The sequence below is a fragment of the Echiichthys vipera genome (assembly GCF_963691815.1).
Source record: "Echiichthys vipera genome assembly, chromosome: 11".
Taxonomy (NCBI): domain Eukaryota; kingdom Metazoa; phylum Chordata; class Actinopteri; order Perciformes; family Trachinidae; genus Echiichthys; species Echiichthys vipera.
The window spans coordinates 22,848,121-22,864,655 of record NC_139836.1 but is presented as its reverse complement, the minus strand read 5'-3'; positions in this window follow the sequence as shown (position 1 = coordinate 22,864,655).

The window sequence follows — 16,535 nt, the reverse complement described above, 5'->3', positions numbered from 1 at the left end:
GACCTGCGGGTCCCATGTGAGCCAATCAGAGCTGTTATGTAAGTGTAGGGTGTTTGAAAATGGCTGTGGCCGGCCACTCAGATATGGCTTGTTGCTGATAATCGGTGGCATGGCGTGGTGCGGCGTGCGGCTGACAGATGCCTGCTCCAGCTGGTACAGGGGGGGTTTATCGCCCGGTTGGAACGCGGGTCCTCACACCCCTCCACTGTGCTGGCCACCGTCGCCGTGTTTAATGAGTCACGAATTGCCTGTTTGTCTTCTGCTCCCTGCTGTTTCTGCACTCCCGCTTCCAGAACAATCCCTGAAACACATGCTGCTGCGCTCCGCAGAGCAGCCAGACAGGCAAGCTCAGCCAAACTCTTGTAAAGAACAAAGTTGTCATTTTTTATTTCTGCCTTTTTTTGTCTTTTCTTTCTTCTCGTGTGTTCATCTAAGGGAGGGATGGCTTGTTCTGTAATAAAGCTGCCTTTTCAGATGCTGTGCCTGACCTCGCCAATATGGCTACCCCGAGAAACCAGTGCCCATTTGAAGCCCCTGACAAACACATAAATGGCTCTATAATTGGGCCGCTTTGTTGTGCGAGGTGCTGGCTCGTCTGAAAGTGCCGTTCAACACTTTGTGGTAAATGGAGTTACATTATGACAACACATGGCAGTTGCTAAAGGAGCAGAAGCTGGCACGCTGATAAGACATAAGCAGGTGGTGTTGACACAGAAATGGTTTGTTTTAAGTCACTAGAAAACCACAATTTGAAAAAAGAAAGTTTTCTGCGACAGCTAAGCAGATCACAAATTCATCTCCAGGCCAGCAACAGAGCTGTGTGACTCGGCAAGAGAGGAAGGATCTGCATCGCAGTCCAAATAAACACACAGAGACGCTTGGATGACCATCAAATGGACCGGAGCATGCGCACACACACAAAAACAAACGCACACATTCACACTCACAGAAGGGGTGTTTGTAGCCTGTGATAGGGGATGTTCTGCAAGCTGCCCAGAGCTTTGCCTTAATCTTACCTGTTTAATCTGCGAGTTTGGGCGACAGCTTCTGTGACAGGAACAGGTGGCTCAAACAACTGCTGCTGGACAAACTTAGAGATGCCGTTCTGGGAAAGTTGATTAAAGCCCGGATTTGATTCATTTGAGCATATTAATTGGAAATGTATTATTTTATAATCTTGAGGAGAAATACTTTGATGGAAAGTAAAACTCTTTTTAATAACCCACAAATAGAAAGTTTGTTTCAGTTTCATTATTATGGAAACTTAGCTGTTACTGAATATATGCTAAACATCTACGTCCAAAAAATGTTCTTGACTGTTGTAAGATAACACACACACACACACACTAACACACACACACACACACACACACACACACACACACACACACACACACATTCAGTGAGTGAGTAAGAGCATCTGATGATCAGAAGAAGTGAGAACTATCCGTGGAATCTTGGCAGTGTCCGGATTCGGCCCAGTGCCGTGAAATCCTCATTTGGCGGGGCTACTCTTTGTGGCCGGCTCTGGGTCCTCGGAGTGGCATTCTTCTCATTGTACAGGTCACTGAGACAGAGGCGGCCGGCCTGAAAAGATCCTCGGTGGGGGGAAACAATGGCTTAAGGCAGGCCATAAATGTCTCCTGTTCGGCTTCGGCCCATTGACTCTTTGCTTCCCTGCCAAGCAGGGTCCTGTCAGACCAGCCCCTCTCTCTAACAGCTTAATTAGCAGAAAGAACAACAATGTCAGAGCCTGTTTTGAGTGAAATAAAAACAAGAAAAGACCAAAAAGCTGCTCTCTCCGCCTCTCATTGTCCCTGTGCGGCCCGTGATAACAGAGCTCTGACTTTTCTGTTCAACTTAGTACAAGTAAAACAACATTCCTGCACTGTTTCATGAGGAGCATGACGACCAACTGATGGACCAGCAAAGGGGGGCGTCCTCGGCTCTGATCGTGTGGTTTAAAAAGGGGTGTTTCTGATTTATTATTGTGCTCTTATGCTAATTTTGACACTGTATGTTAGCGGTGGAGCATCGCTATGAAAATACATACAGAGACACAGACAGGTATCCTCCACATTTGATGGTGAATCCTTTATTGAAGGCTGTTTGCTTTGCTCTGCAGTCAATATGATCTCCATTTTTCATGATAATGGTGATGGCGATGATGATAATGCAGTTTGCATTGTGATGCTAATGCAGGTTCCTGGCGTCACGGGGAGACAGTGCAAGGAGCCGCTGCACTGGTGTCCACCACGCTGGCTTTGAACCTTCTTTTGCCCTTCGATGTCTGACTGACTGATGGATCATGTCTGTGTGACTGAAACACTGTGTCCGTCTTTCACTTTGTCCTCCTACTAACATGTTTCTGTCAATCAGTTGGTTTTATTTTTTGTCTGCCTTGTAGTCTCCGACCTCCTTATAATTATGTTTTAGCTTCATACCTCCTCTTTCCATGTCTGTACACTTGCTTGTCTTGCGTATAGTGTATCCTAAAGATGGTCCTCTGGCACATCTTTATACCTTTACATTTTTTGATCTGCCTCGCCCATTAATCTCTCTGTCTGTTTGTGCCCCGTATTTCCATATCTCCTGTCATTCTTTGTTTCGTTTCTTTTATCTGCGGTTCACATCAAACACTGGCACCAGATTGATTCTCATGTGAACAAGGCTGCAGTGGGGGGGCCGGGGACCTCTTCCCGGGGCTTTGAAACTCCTTCCCATCATGTTCACTATACCCCCCCAACACAAACTCTCTCCCCACTTCAGACTCCCTCCCGTCCCCTGTGGGAAATTCCAAAACACACTGACTTCGCCACATCATAGGTGAACAACTCTGTTTTTCACTTGGATGAAACAGAAAACAGCCAAGGACGTGGGGACACAGCCATGTATAGGATATTAGGGTTGTGCTGTCTTATCATCAGCAGCATGCCCCATGCACATCCACACATTCTTTGCAAGTGCAACCATCTTTATAAAGTGACAGAACAAGATTACAGTCATGCTTGTGGCTCGTTAAGGAACAGCAGTGCTTTGAGTTTAATGCTAATATCAGCGTGCTAACATGTTGCTGTTAATGAGCTACTCTACACCATGTCTGGGGTAAGAGCATGAACAGAATCCTGTCGTGTGGCTCGTCTGTGACACTTTGCTTTTGTCCTATTTACAGAATGGAAAGCTGGCGGACTGTTAGGAAATATTCGCTGAATTGACAAAATATTTGTTAGATTTGAATCACAGACTCCACCTTTAAGTCAAACACCGGTTTGATAATCTTTTATGTGGCCATAATCTGAATATCGACAGGAAAGATGAGACATTTAAGACATTTAAAGATGTCAGTCTGTATAAGTATTTTTACTATTTTCTGACTTATAAACTAAAAGATTAATCAAGGACTTAGAAATGAATCTGCAGAATAATCATTAATACAAGTTATAATCATAATTGCAGCCCTACTGACAATTTATAAACTAAACACTGATTATCTTTTTTTGTGTTCCAAATGTAATGAATTAGAAATTAAACTTCTGTTTGTCCTTAATAACATTTATAGATAATAAGCTTTTCTTTAGCAACAGATTTTAAAATGTCACTTTTAGTTTTGCATGACCTTAATCTTTCTACTCAAACTAAATCATAAATGACCAAATCAACGCTAAAGCTCCTGCGTCGCTCTCCTCACTCAGCTGGACCCCCTGTGTTTGACATAACCTGGGAAAAAGTGCTTCTTTAATCATGGGAAGAGCAGAGTATGGACGTTCTCTACATAAAACCCACCACCTCAAACTGAAGGTCATTTATACTGCTGCTGTGGCATTGTGACCTACAGAGCCTTTGTGAGGCAGCGCACAACACATCTTCTAAAGATGTTTGCGTTTTGTGGGGAATAAATTGTGCTGCTCGTCTGCGGTCCAGCTCTATATCATATTCGGCTAGCTTGTCGGTGCCACTGGGGTAGTGAATGTGCCGCCAGAGGCCCAGCCACTAGCGGGTGGTCTGACACAGAAAGGTTAAATATGGTTCAGCCACGGACACTCTCAAAGGGCCTTGCTGTTAAAAAAATAAGTTATGTGGGTTGTACGTCTTCACGCAGTCAGGAAATTGACAATACTGGCGCAGTAAGGCACAAGGCTGTCCCAGGGCTGAACTTCATGCTTGACCGTCCAATTGGAAAAAAGAGTCACAACACTTGTTTCCGGTGGATTTATTGACGCCTCATCAAAGCCTTGGCTAGATGAAACGTGTCAAGTGAACACAACAACCATTTGTCAATAATTCTTATATTCATGGAACTGCTTTGAACTCGGGACGCTAAACTTGAACTCTCCGGTGACAGGAAAAATGGAAGTAAACAAAGATGCAGTCGTTACAGAAATGAAATGGCGGAAACATACACGCTTCAAGTGTCTTAAAAAGAAAAGACACTGGATTATTGCCCTGCACACATAATGCTTTAGCTATCTATTTCAGTTGGTTAAGTGATATTTTATTTCTGCTTCGTGTTAAAGAGTCTGTTCACCCAAATTACAGAATTTTTTCACATGGCATGAACACTTTTCATTCATTTAAGCACAAAAGCAACAACTTAAAGTCGCTGTTTTATTTCCCCTAGATGCAGGTCATTGGCATGTTCCTCGTCTTCTCTTCGAGCACTTTATCAAAATGTTAATTCTGGGTCACTGTGAAGAAATGCACCTGGTAAACCTGTTCGGACACATGCCTTACTCATTATTACTGCAGAGGAAGGCAGGAGTGTATTCTTTCATCAGCTTATCTTGGCACTCATCACCTGCTGTAGAGGTGTAGACAGGAAAATATTTAAAGCTCAATACTGAATTTTATTGTAATAATACTAAGAATACTTATATAAATCTCATTCTTTGGTTTGATTTTAGCATCGATGGATTCTCTGGACCTGTTCAGGTACAAAACAGGAACTTTCTGGTGAAGGACGAATTGAGACCCATGGACCTTGATGCTCTCCAGCCCTGTGGGATCCCACTTCCTCCTCACATACCCAAAGTCAGGTCAGTTGCTTACATACTATAATGTTTTAGCCAAGATCAGCACTTTCACAGCTTATTTATTACACAAATGATCAAAAGCATATATAACAGGCACGAGTGAATGAAGATGCTATGTAACCTGATGCAACATACTTGCTTTGAAAAGTGGTTATCGGTAAAAACATTACATTACATTAATATCTAACAAATAATGTATATTTATCACATAAACTTTGATGAAGTTGTTAAAAGCCTATGCATCTATCTAACTAATGCATTGTTAATCCACCATCCCTGCTTAAAATATGGTACAGTAAAAGCAATGTCTTTTACTGTCTCGTCCTTGATTCAGTTCTGTCTTTTTAGGGGAATAGTAACTGTAAGTCAATGATCTATGTATTGGTAATATGTTTCTCACCCACTACGTTAGAAATTATTTAAGAAGTCAGGTGTCACTGTATAAAGTATGACAAAGTATGAGAACGGGGTTTGTGTCCTGCGAAAAAACAAACGTCAATGTTGACTTGTAATTTTTGGACTTATTATTTTCAGTTTTTATTTTCAGTTTGGTTAAATTTAAAGCAACAAAACAACTCGGTTATAGATCATGATCAAGGCAACATTCAAATATTTAAATACTGTCATTAAAGAGAATAAGCTAATAAGCTAATAAAGCTCATAAAGAGAGAGTCACAGGAGACTGTAGGCTTCTTTCAGCCCACCTCAGCTCCATCCATCCATCATCTTTTTGCTTTGCAGGCACAACATGGATGCAGCAGGTTGTGGTCCAGATCATGGAAGCTTCACACCCTGACTTTTCTTTTATTCTTCTCAGTGTTCACTGCTAGAATGGATTTAGAATTACATTGTATGTATAATAATGTTAAATATTGTTTAATAAAGTTATTAGTCTCAAAAAAGCAGCATTCTGAGTCATATCCTTGTGAAATCAGTTCCCAATCCACATAGAAAAGATCTATTGCAGCTCAAAAATTCACTTTATCGTCCTCCATATCTATAATCTAAGAATTTTTCCTCTAAAATTGATGTCGGTGAGGGTTTAAATTTCACACACACACATACTTTTCTCCATGGGATCATGGTTTGATCATGTGCGAGAATATCACGAAGCACGAGACCAACTGAACATCCATTTTGTGCAGAATTAGAAGATACTGAAGGTTGGGATTTTTCTTAAATTTCATGTTTAATGGAAAATTTGACCATGAGCTCACATACAGTAAGATGGATACAACAGTGCTGAGGGAGCAATGCAACATCAATCAGTTTATCACATTTAAACAATCCTACAAACCAATGCATGCGTACATATCGTGACGTTCAAACACTTAATTGAGGTTAATGACACTTTCCTGAAGATTTGGAATTTAGAGGCTCTTGTGTTTTGAACACAGTGGTAAATAATAACCACTTTAAGTTATTCATGTGATTGACAGAACCTCAGAGGGGAAGTTGTGAAGCTTTGCGCTTTCTTGGGAAAAGATTTATCTGATGACACCGATGATCATGTTGTTCAGACGTCCACCTTCAAAAGCATGAAGTCCATCCCCAAAGCAAACTACAAGGACTTTGTTAACAAGAAAGCAACCATTCGGTTTGGACCCACAAATTTTGACATTTGCAGAGAACAAAATACTTGTAATGGTGGGGAACGAACTAAACCGCAGACCAGTAGAAACAGAAACATCTGTCCGGACCTTTCTTTGTCTGAACAGGTGAAGCAGGTGACTGGAAGAATTTCTTCCCAGAATGAACATTTTGACAAAGTCTCCGAGGAGAAGATGAGGGACTTGCCAATGACCTGCATCTGGGAGATCAAACAGTAACTCTTAAGTTGTTGCTTTAATGCCAAATTGAATGGAAATTGTTCATACAGTGTGAAAATACGTTTTTCTGTAATTTGGATGAACTGACTCTTTAACACAAAGCAGAGATAATTGATGTTGTGTATCTTTTTTTCAATTGGACGGTCAAACTTGATGTTCAGCCCTGGGACAGCCTGCGTGAAGACGTACAACCCACATAACTTATTTTTTTAACAGCAAGGCTCTTTGAGAGTGTCGGTGGCTGAACCATATTTAACCTTCCCGTGTCAGACCACCCGCTAGTGGCTGGGCCTCTGGCGGCACATTCATTGAGCATGGACCCATGGATGGATTTGTGCTGGACACATGCCCATGAGCCCATAAAGTCAGGGGCCCTGACACTTAGAATGACCACAAAGAGACAACAAATATCTACAGGGATGCAAAACGACCACTTAGAGATGCTGGATGACTGAAAATAGACACAAAACAACCAAATAGAAACAAAAAGGACGATAAAGACACACAAAATTATTAAAAATAAATGTAAAATGAACACAGTGAGAAACAAAATTAACACATAGAACAGAAAATGACTAAAATTGGTGCAAAACCACCACAAAAAGAAGCAAAATGACTAAAATTAGATGCAAAACAATCACAGAGATGCACAACAATTAAACTAAAAATAAGTGCCCAATGACAACAACGAGACCCAAAATGACTACAAAACAACCTAAAATAGACTCTTTGAATTTGGATGTCTTGTTCCTACGTATACAGAGTGGGGGGGCCCTAACATGTCTGTGCCCAGGGCCCCATTGTCTCATAATCCTTCCATGGCTGGACCGCAGACGAGCAGCACAATTTATTCCCCACAAAACGCAAACATCTTTAGAAGATGTGTTGTGCGCTGCCTCACAAAGGCTCTGTAGGTCACAATGCCACAGCAGCAGTATAAATGACCTTCAGTTTGAGGTGGTGGGTTTTATGTAGAGAACGTCCATACTCTGCTCTTCCCATGATAAAAGAAGCACTTTTTCCCAGGTTATGTCAAACACAGGGGGTCCAGCTGAGTGAGGAGAGCGACGCAGGAGCTTTAGCGTTGATTTGGTCATTTATGATTTAGTTTGAGTAGAAAGATTAAGATCACACAAAAGTAAAAGTGTCATTTTAAAATCTGTTGGTGAAGTAAACCAAATTATCTATAAATGTTATTGAGGACTCACAGAAGTTTAATTTTTAATTCATTACATTTGGAACACAAAAAAAGATAATAATTTAATTTGTCAGTAGGGCTGCAATTATGATTATTACTTGTATTAACGATTAATCTGCAGAATCATTTCTCAGTGTTATTGATTAATCGTTTGGTTTAAGGCAGAAAATACTTGTTCATAAAATGACATCTTTAAATTGTCTTTTCTGAAGACATTTAGTTTATGGCCACATCATCGGTTTTCGTTGCCACCGTACTCTATGGAGGACTTGTTGGGTCTATGTAAATCCTAAATAAGTCATAGAGTGTGGTCTTTACCTACTCTGTAAAGTGTCCTGAGATAACGTTTGTCATGATTTGGCACTATAAATAAAAATTGAATTGAATTCAATAAGATAAATCACAACTGATGAGTGAAGTTTGACTTAAAGGTGGAGTCTGTGATTCTGATCCAATGCACCTTTTTGTCTAATTCAGCAGATATCTCCTAACAGTCCGCTAGATTTCCGTTCTGTGTGTGTATGTCTGAGTGATGTATTTTCAAAGATGCAGCTCCAGTGCCTCCCCATCCACACTTCCAGGCCGGTCTGTCCACAGAAAGCAGAGAAACCAAACTGACCAACCCAGCATCCAACCCTTCTTGATACCTAAACAACAGACTGGGTTGTTTGTCTGTTTTTCTTTTGTTTTGTTTTTTAATCCATCACCTGGCCTCATCCCTACGTGGACTTTGCTGCTCTTTTTACTACGTCACCTGACTCCTCCACAACTTCTGCAGCCACTAGAGGTCAACCAACAACAAAATGCTGTGTGTGAGAGAACGCATTCTGCACCATCGAACTCCTGGGGAGACAGCAAACAACCCAGCCCCCACACTGTTGAGCAACAGAGCGTCACTGGAATCAAAAATATAGTGTTATCGCTGAATTTGAAATTGTTATCTCTTGCACTACTCGTTTAAGAAAGAAGTGACATTTCTGTAACATATTACAGAGTAATGCATTCCTGCGCAAGGCTGCAGAGGAATAAGCTCTGTTAGCTTGTCAGTAGAATGGATTCGTTGTTGGTTTTACTCTTTTCATGGGATTTGATGACAATAAGCAAGAAATAGAATATAACCAGATTATCCTTTAAATGTTTGCACAGAGAAAAGAAGTGTGTAATCCATGATTCACGCCTCTTGTTATCAAAGTGGTCTAATTTTCCAGTTTGATTTTAATTTATCATTTAGTCTCTCTCACTCTCTCTCAGTCTATTTTTACTCTCAAGCTCCTTCTTCATCACCGTGTTGCCTTGTCATGACCTTTGCCGATTGACACTCAGCAGTCCCAAATGACTAGAGGACTGTGGGACAATCCCAGTAGGTTAATAATTACTCCCAGTCCACAGTGAAGGAAGCCTGACCCCAAGCTCGGCACAGCAAGGCACGGGCAGCCCACGGCACCGCTGATAAATGAACGACAGCTACCGTGGCTTCTCTCGTTTGTGTGTTTTGAAAGGAGACTGGGCAACGCACCTTCAAAGTGTTCCCAGTTTGGCACAATTGTAGGAGTACAAAGACTTTGGGAATGGGTGGGAATGTCTGAAAATAGGTTTGTTAGTGAAGGAATGTCAAGATAATTTTATTTCTCTGCAGTAGCACAGTTCTACAACTGTCGGTGTCCCAACAGACAAAACAAAGACTCTACAGGTCAGACATATTTGTCTTATTAAGGGACAATTTTTTAGAGAACTGACCCTGATAGATAAAGACTTAAATGGCGGTTTGTGTTTGTGTGTGTGCATGTGTGTTTGACAGAGAGAATACAGCACAGGGATGGCAGAGCTGCATGGAGATAAAAGTACAACAGAGAGAAGAGAGAAAGTCAAGCAGAGAGAAAATGACAGAGCGTTGCAGAATCCGCAAGGCAGAGGCCGTGGCTTTTCTCAGCGATGAACATTAATAATATGACAAGCCACAATAGAAGCACTGAGATCAGAGAGATCACCTCCATTGTCCCGCCATCTCCTACTGACACCGGCCGCTCTGGTGCAGGAAGAATAAGAAGAATAGAGGAGCATAACCTGGCCGCTCACCATGCCCCTCTTTTTAAAATACATAAAGGCCTGTGGTCCTCTGCTATGGCTTTCAAGTGTGTGTTGTATTGAGACGTGATGTGCAGAGATGGAGGTAAACGCCATGTTTCAGCACTGATGTATGGCGACTTACTGTGATCACTGTCTGCAGAGTTCGAAACATATTGTTAAATCACCACCTCCATTTCAGAGACTAGCGCTTTCATATATGTTCAGATTTAGTCGTGAATCGGTTGTTGTTTGGTTTCTATCAATTTCAGTTTCTCTGCACGTGCATGCCACGCTTCCACAACACTAAGGTGAATCTGCAGAAAGGTAGGCTGTACCGTATGCACAAAAATCACAGCACTCACTGAGACAAACAAACAAATGAGCTTCTAAAACATCTGCAAAATGAAAGAAATCACTGTCTCCTACAGCTGACAGCAGAATTATTTGAAAACAATATATTCTTTTAATCAGAAACCTAAACTGTTATCAGTCGTAAAAATGTAAACACAATTGTCTTGGGCGGCGCAAAGCCCTGGATATTTTTATTTATTATTATTTTTGTTCTTGCAATATAGTATAGATATAGATAGATAGTTGAGATAGCTGAAGAAGAGGAGAATGCCGGCTGAAATAATCAGCTAATGCCAGGCTTAATAGCAACAGTCTACACCGGTGTCGTTGATTTAATAAGTGTCATCACAATCAAGGTAAAAAGGTAAGCAGTGCACATAATAGACACCCGGTACTGTTAGTTTAACTTTTCATGTGTAAAAGGCTTTGATGCCTATCATCACATATTTAATCTTCAGGATGTCTGAGGAGATCCGTATATTGTTGAAGCCTCAGTGAGGCCCTGAGGTGCTGCAGAATATCACAAGTGAGAGGTGGACCAGTGTCGAGCAGAGGTTCAGTGGTCATTAATCATAGGACTGGACAGCCACAGACACTCTGAGGTGGACAGGTCTGGGCCACTGGACTACAACATGTCCTTGACCTTATCTATGTTTTTATCTACTTTATTTTAGTGATTTTTTTAACTCAATTTATTTCTTTACACTCTTGATTTTCACATTTTCTTACTCATTTTCGTGCATGTTAATGGATGAAACGTGTTGTGTGGAAACATTTTGATTGATTGATTAACTGCTAAAAGAAGACAGGTCTTTCTTCTGCGGGTCGGACCTCTTATTACAGGGGGCAGTGTCCCAATTTAGCTGTTCTGATGTTATTGGCCCCTAAATCAGTGGGAGCCCTAAAGCAATGTTGTTCCAAGATTGGGTCATGACCTTAAGATGGGTCACATAAAGATTAAATAAAGATTATTTTAGAAGGGTTGGTATCTGCAACATAACACAGTTTTTATGTTATCAAAAGTTGCCCATGTCAGAAAAAGTTGAATCCAATGTAACCACTGAGTTTGGAGCTAAAAAATGATAGGAATTACCTGCCCCATTACTATTCTGTCCACCTGCGTCTTCCTTTCGTCTGTGGTTCCTCTCCTGATGCTTTCGTGTTCATCTCCCTATCTTTCAGGAATGTTTATTTAAAGCCTGATGGACCTAAAGGTTCCCACACTCCAAGTGTTAAAGCTCAGCCTTCCGTCTAAGCATAGCCACTTTGGCAAATAAAGAAGATGAATGTGTACAAATCTGAAAGCAAACAGCCGAGATTGTCAGCACCGCGGGAACATGATAGGGGCCAAGTGAATGATGATGTCGCTTAGCTCGCTGACAGATCACTTAGTGAGCTTGAGAAGGCTGCTTGCAGATTCTCCTCTCCTCTCCAGGGACGGAGCTTTCGTCCAGAGCCATTTTTCAGTCAATTTATTTCTTGATGTGGTCTAACCTGGGGCATCTCCCGCTGGGGAGGCTTTATGTGGTGATTAATGACGGGTATTTAGCCCAGGTACCTGGGGGAGCTGGAGCCCATCTGCACAACACTGACAGGTACAACACTGCACTCCAGGACCAGGCAGGACAGGACAGGCCTGCAGCAGAGTGGAGAGTGGCAGACAGGTGTGATGAGTGTCACTGTGCCACCACCAACCACTGTTACATGCAGTTTATTACTGTTGCCAAGTGGTTGCAGCCTCGCTCAACCAGCTACAATTCAAATTTTGCAGAATCACACAAATAACAGATCTGTTTTCATTTCTTTTTCCTTTACTCCTTTTGTCTTCTATGTTTCAGGTATTTACCTCTGCATACTGCCAGTGCATCACATGAAAGAGCAAGAGGACCCGCTGGCTGAGGGCAGATGATTTAGACATCTATTATACGCTTGAACGCCTTGTCTTCTTCACTCCATCATAGACTATCCCTCAGCAGAACAGGCCCAGATGCCAGAAGGACCCTAATGAGATTAGGCTGCGGACAGGTTGGTGGCCAGTAGCTGTCACAACTACTCTGTCTGTGTGTGTTGAGATTAATGTGTGTGTTTGCATGAAGGCATACTTGTGTGAGCTCACATTAGTGCATGTATGTGATACACAAGGCTGTGTGAGGGAGTGCGCGCAAGCTGCCACATTGATGGTGATTAATGAGCGAGGTAATCCATAGTCTCGTTCTGTCAATGATAGACACATCAGCAGACCCCCAGAGCCTGATGAACAGACTGTGCAGCTCCATCAGTCAGAGCACACACACACACACACACACACACACACACACACACACACACACACACACACACACACACACACACATGCAGGTAAAACAAATGTGAAGTGTGCACTCCACGCCAGCATTTGTGACAGACTCCTGGTTGTACTCCAGTTTATTATTGGGTCAGAAAAATCAAATTATGTCCAGATGATTGATGATTTGTCTTAGACAGACAGCTAGTTTTACTTTTCTTCTAAGTCATTAATCGTCTGTAACCCCTGCATGCAACTTTGTGGACATACACCTCAACGCTAACAGCTAAGACCATGGTAATACAAAGCTAACGATAGGCTGTCCATAAAGCAAGCAGTCTGCGTGCACAATGCTTGAAACCCTGCGGCCCCAGACTCCTTTGAAGCCCACTGAGATCAAAAAGCAATGCTCCATGGAGCCCAGACTAGGTGAGGAATATGGGCAGAACAAGAGACGAATGGTTGGAAGCAAGGAGGGAGGGACGGAGGACAATGCCTGCAGGACAGGGCTGCTGACTTCCGAAGATAAAATCATATTTTGAGGGCAGGCGTCCAAAACTCCCCGTCTGCCTCCATCTCCCCTCCTGCCTTCCCTCCTTTCTTCTCTGAATATGGACAATGACTGTTTGCGTTTACAGAACCATAAATCAGAGGTGCCCATTGCCACAGAGCAGCTGGCACGTTTGCCAATAATTATAATTATTAATCATGCCGATTTCACGGTCATCAGTGGGACTGCAGGAGACTGCACGGGACAGGGTGCGGCTGGCGCCTCCGGGATTGCAAAGCAGGCTGGGAAGGAAAGGGTGGCCCACAGAAAAGTGGGGGAGGAGGAGGAGGAGGAGGAGGAGGAGGAGGAGGAGGAGGAGGAGGAGAACGGTATAGAGCTGGAATAGCTGCAGGGATGGAGAATCAGTGCAGGAGATTAAAGTTGAAATGTTATAAACTTAATATCCATAAATTATTTCAGAAGAGCATCAGCCATTTCAGCAAGTTAGCCAAAACAACGTGTTTACTTTCAGGTCATGATGAAGGGACAAAAGGAGAAAGTCAGGTGACGTTGTTATAGTGCAACAAAGTCGACGTAGGGTGGAAGGACGGGTCAATGAAACATCAGACTTTAACACAAGAGATGTGAGGAGGAGTTTCCAAATTAGAGTCAATATTTCATTTCCATGGCTGCACTCGTTCCCGATAAGATAAGATAAGATAGGATAAGATAAGATAAGATAACATTGGATAAGATAGGATAATATAATATAAGATAAGATAAGATTGGATAAGATAGGATAATATAATATAAGATAAGATAAGATTGGATAAGATAAGATAATATAATATAAGATAAGATAAGATTGGATAAGTTAGGATAATATAATATAAGATAAGATAAGATTGGATAAGTTAGGATAATATAATATAAGATAAGATAAGATTGGATAAGATAAGATAATATAATATAAGATAAGATAAGATTGGATAAGATAGGATAATATAATATAAGATAAGATAAGATTGGATAAGTTAGGATAATATAATATAAGATAAGATAAGATTGGATAAGATAAGATAATATAATATAAGATAAGATAAGATTGGATAAGATAGGATAATATAATATAAGATAAGATAAGATTGGATAAGATAGGATAATATAATATAAGATAAGATAAGATTGGATAAGATAAGATAATATAATATAAGATAAGATAAGATTGGATAAGTTAGGATAATATAATATAAGATAAGATAAGATTGGATAAGTTAGGATAATATAATATAAGATAAGATAAGATTGGATAAGATAAGATAATATAATATAAGATAAGATAAGATTGGATAAGATAGGATAATATAATATAAGATAAGATAAGATTGGATAAGTTAGGATAATATAAGATAAGATAAGATAAGATTGGATAAGATAAGATAATATAATATAAGATAAGATAAGATTGGATAAGATAGGATAATATAATATAAGATAAGATAAGATTGGATAAGTTAGGATAATATAATATAAGATAAGATAAGATTGGATAAGATAAGATAATATAATATAAGATAAGATAAGATTGGATAAGATAGGATAATATAATATAAGATAAGATAAGATTGGATAAGATAGGATAATATAATATCAGATAAGATAAGATTGGATAAGATAAGATAATATAATATAAGATAAGATAAGAAAAGGTAAGCTAATAAAAGATAAGATTGGATAAGATAGGATAATATAATATAAGATAAGATAAGAAAAGGTAAGCTAATAAAAGCTAATAAAAGATAAGATAATAAAGACCTGTACTATGAATTTGATGGTTGCAACAGTATTACAGAAACAACAGAAATAAAACCAGATGAGTATGGAACAGAAATGAATAATAAGAGGGACATAAACTAAAATAAGAAAAGGATAAAAATAGAAACTATACAAACATATTTGAAGACAAAATGATGGTAAAGTGCTGAGAGGTTGACACTGGTGTAATTCACATAGCTGTCTATAGTTATAGTTATTGCTGTAACCATGACAAAGTTTCCCTGACCTTTCCCAAAATCCAAGCAAGTCATTTTTAGTGGTGTCAGATCATGACACGTTTTTGCGAACACTGACAGATTATGTTATCTGGTGCGCTGGATCAGGAAATGCTTTGAAAAGTCTTTGTTTAAATAAGAAACTATTTTGTGCTGTCTATTACTCCCACGGTTCTCATTTCCATCTTATGTTCTTCATCATGGAGGATTATAAAGCTTCAGGTGATCGCTCCAAACACCGAGCCTCTGGAGAACTTGTGTTTAACTACTCACATTCATTCCAACAGCTGTTGCCAGTTCCCTCCTCCTACTCGGGCCCTCTGCTTACCAGCTGCCTTACAGAGCCCGGTAAAGCATTGTGAGGAACTGCCAGCTTGTGTAATCTGCCTTTCCCTTCTACAATACTGTAAATACAACTGTATAATTAGATGGTTAATTAGTGGAATGTGTTGTTTTCCTTGTTAAATGTGAGCGTTGTGGGAAGCCGGCCACATATGAGTCCCTGAACGTTTGTAAAAATATGTTCATGTGCTTTTGTCTATGTGTCTACTGTCATACCTTTTCTATTCATCGGTGCTCTTACATGTACTGTACATATCGAACGCTGGACAGATGGGCACTGCATGGGTGTGATCATTAGAGACCTGAACCCTGTTGTCCTGATCACCAGGGTATAGCTCTGCTCTGAGGGTCAACACATGTCTGTGCTGGCACAAACACACACTGAACAGATGTGTTATACAAATCTGGGGACAAATAGCAGCTCAGAGAAGTGCTTCATTCTCTCTTTAAAAGAGATGTCACAGCTATTAAATCCTTAAAGGAGAACTGAAATGTGCCTCCCTTTTTAAATAAGGAAATATAACATTATACTGCAGCTCTTGTGCATTATCCTCATCTAATTAAAATGAAAAGAGTTTCTGTCTGTCTGTATGTACTATATCTGCCCGTCCTCAGGTTTTCTCAACATCCGATCGACTTCACACTTGGGGAATGTATTGCTGCCGACTCAAGGAAGTTCAGTGTCAAGTGCAAACTCTCAAAATCTAAAAGACATTTTGATTAGTAGTGTATTGATAGGAGACGCCTATTAACTGTTACACTGACATATAGCTTGCTACAGACATGGATGTATTAAGAGAACTGGATACAGCATTCGAGGTGGAGCCCCATTCATTCTTATAAATGTTGCTCAGTGGCACATGAAGCCAAAAAAGTTCAACTGACTGAACAGG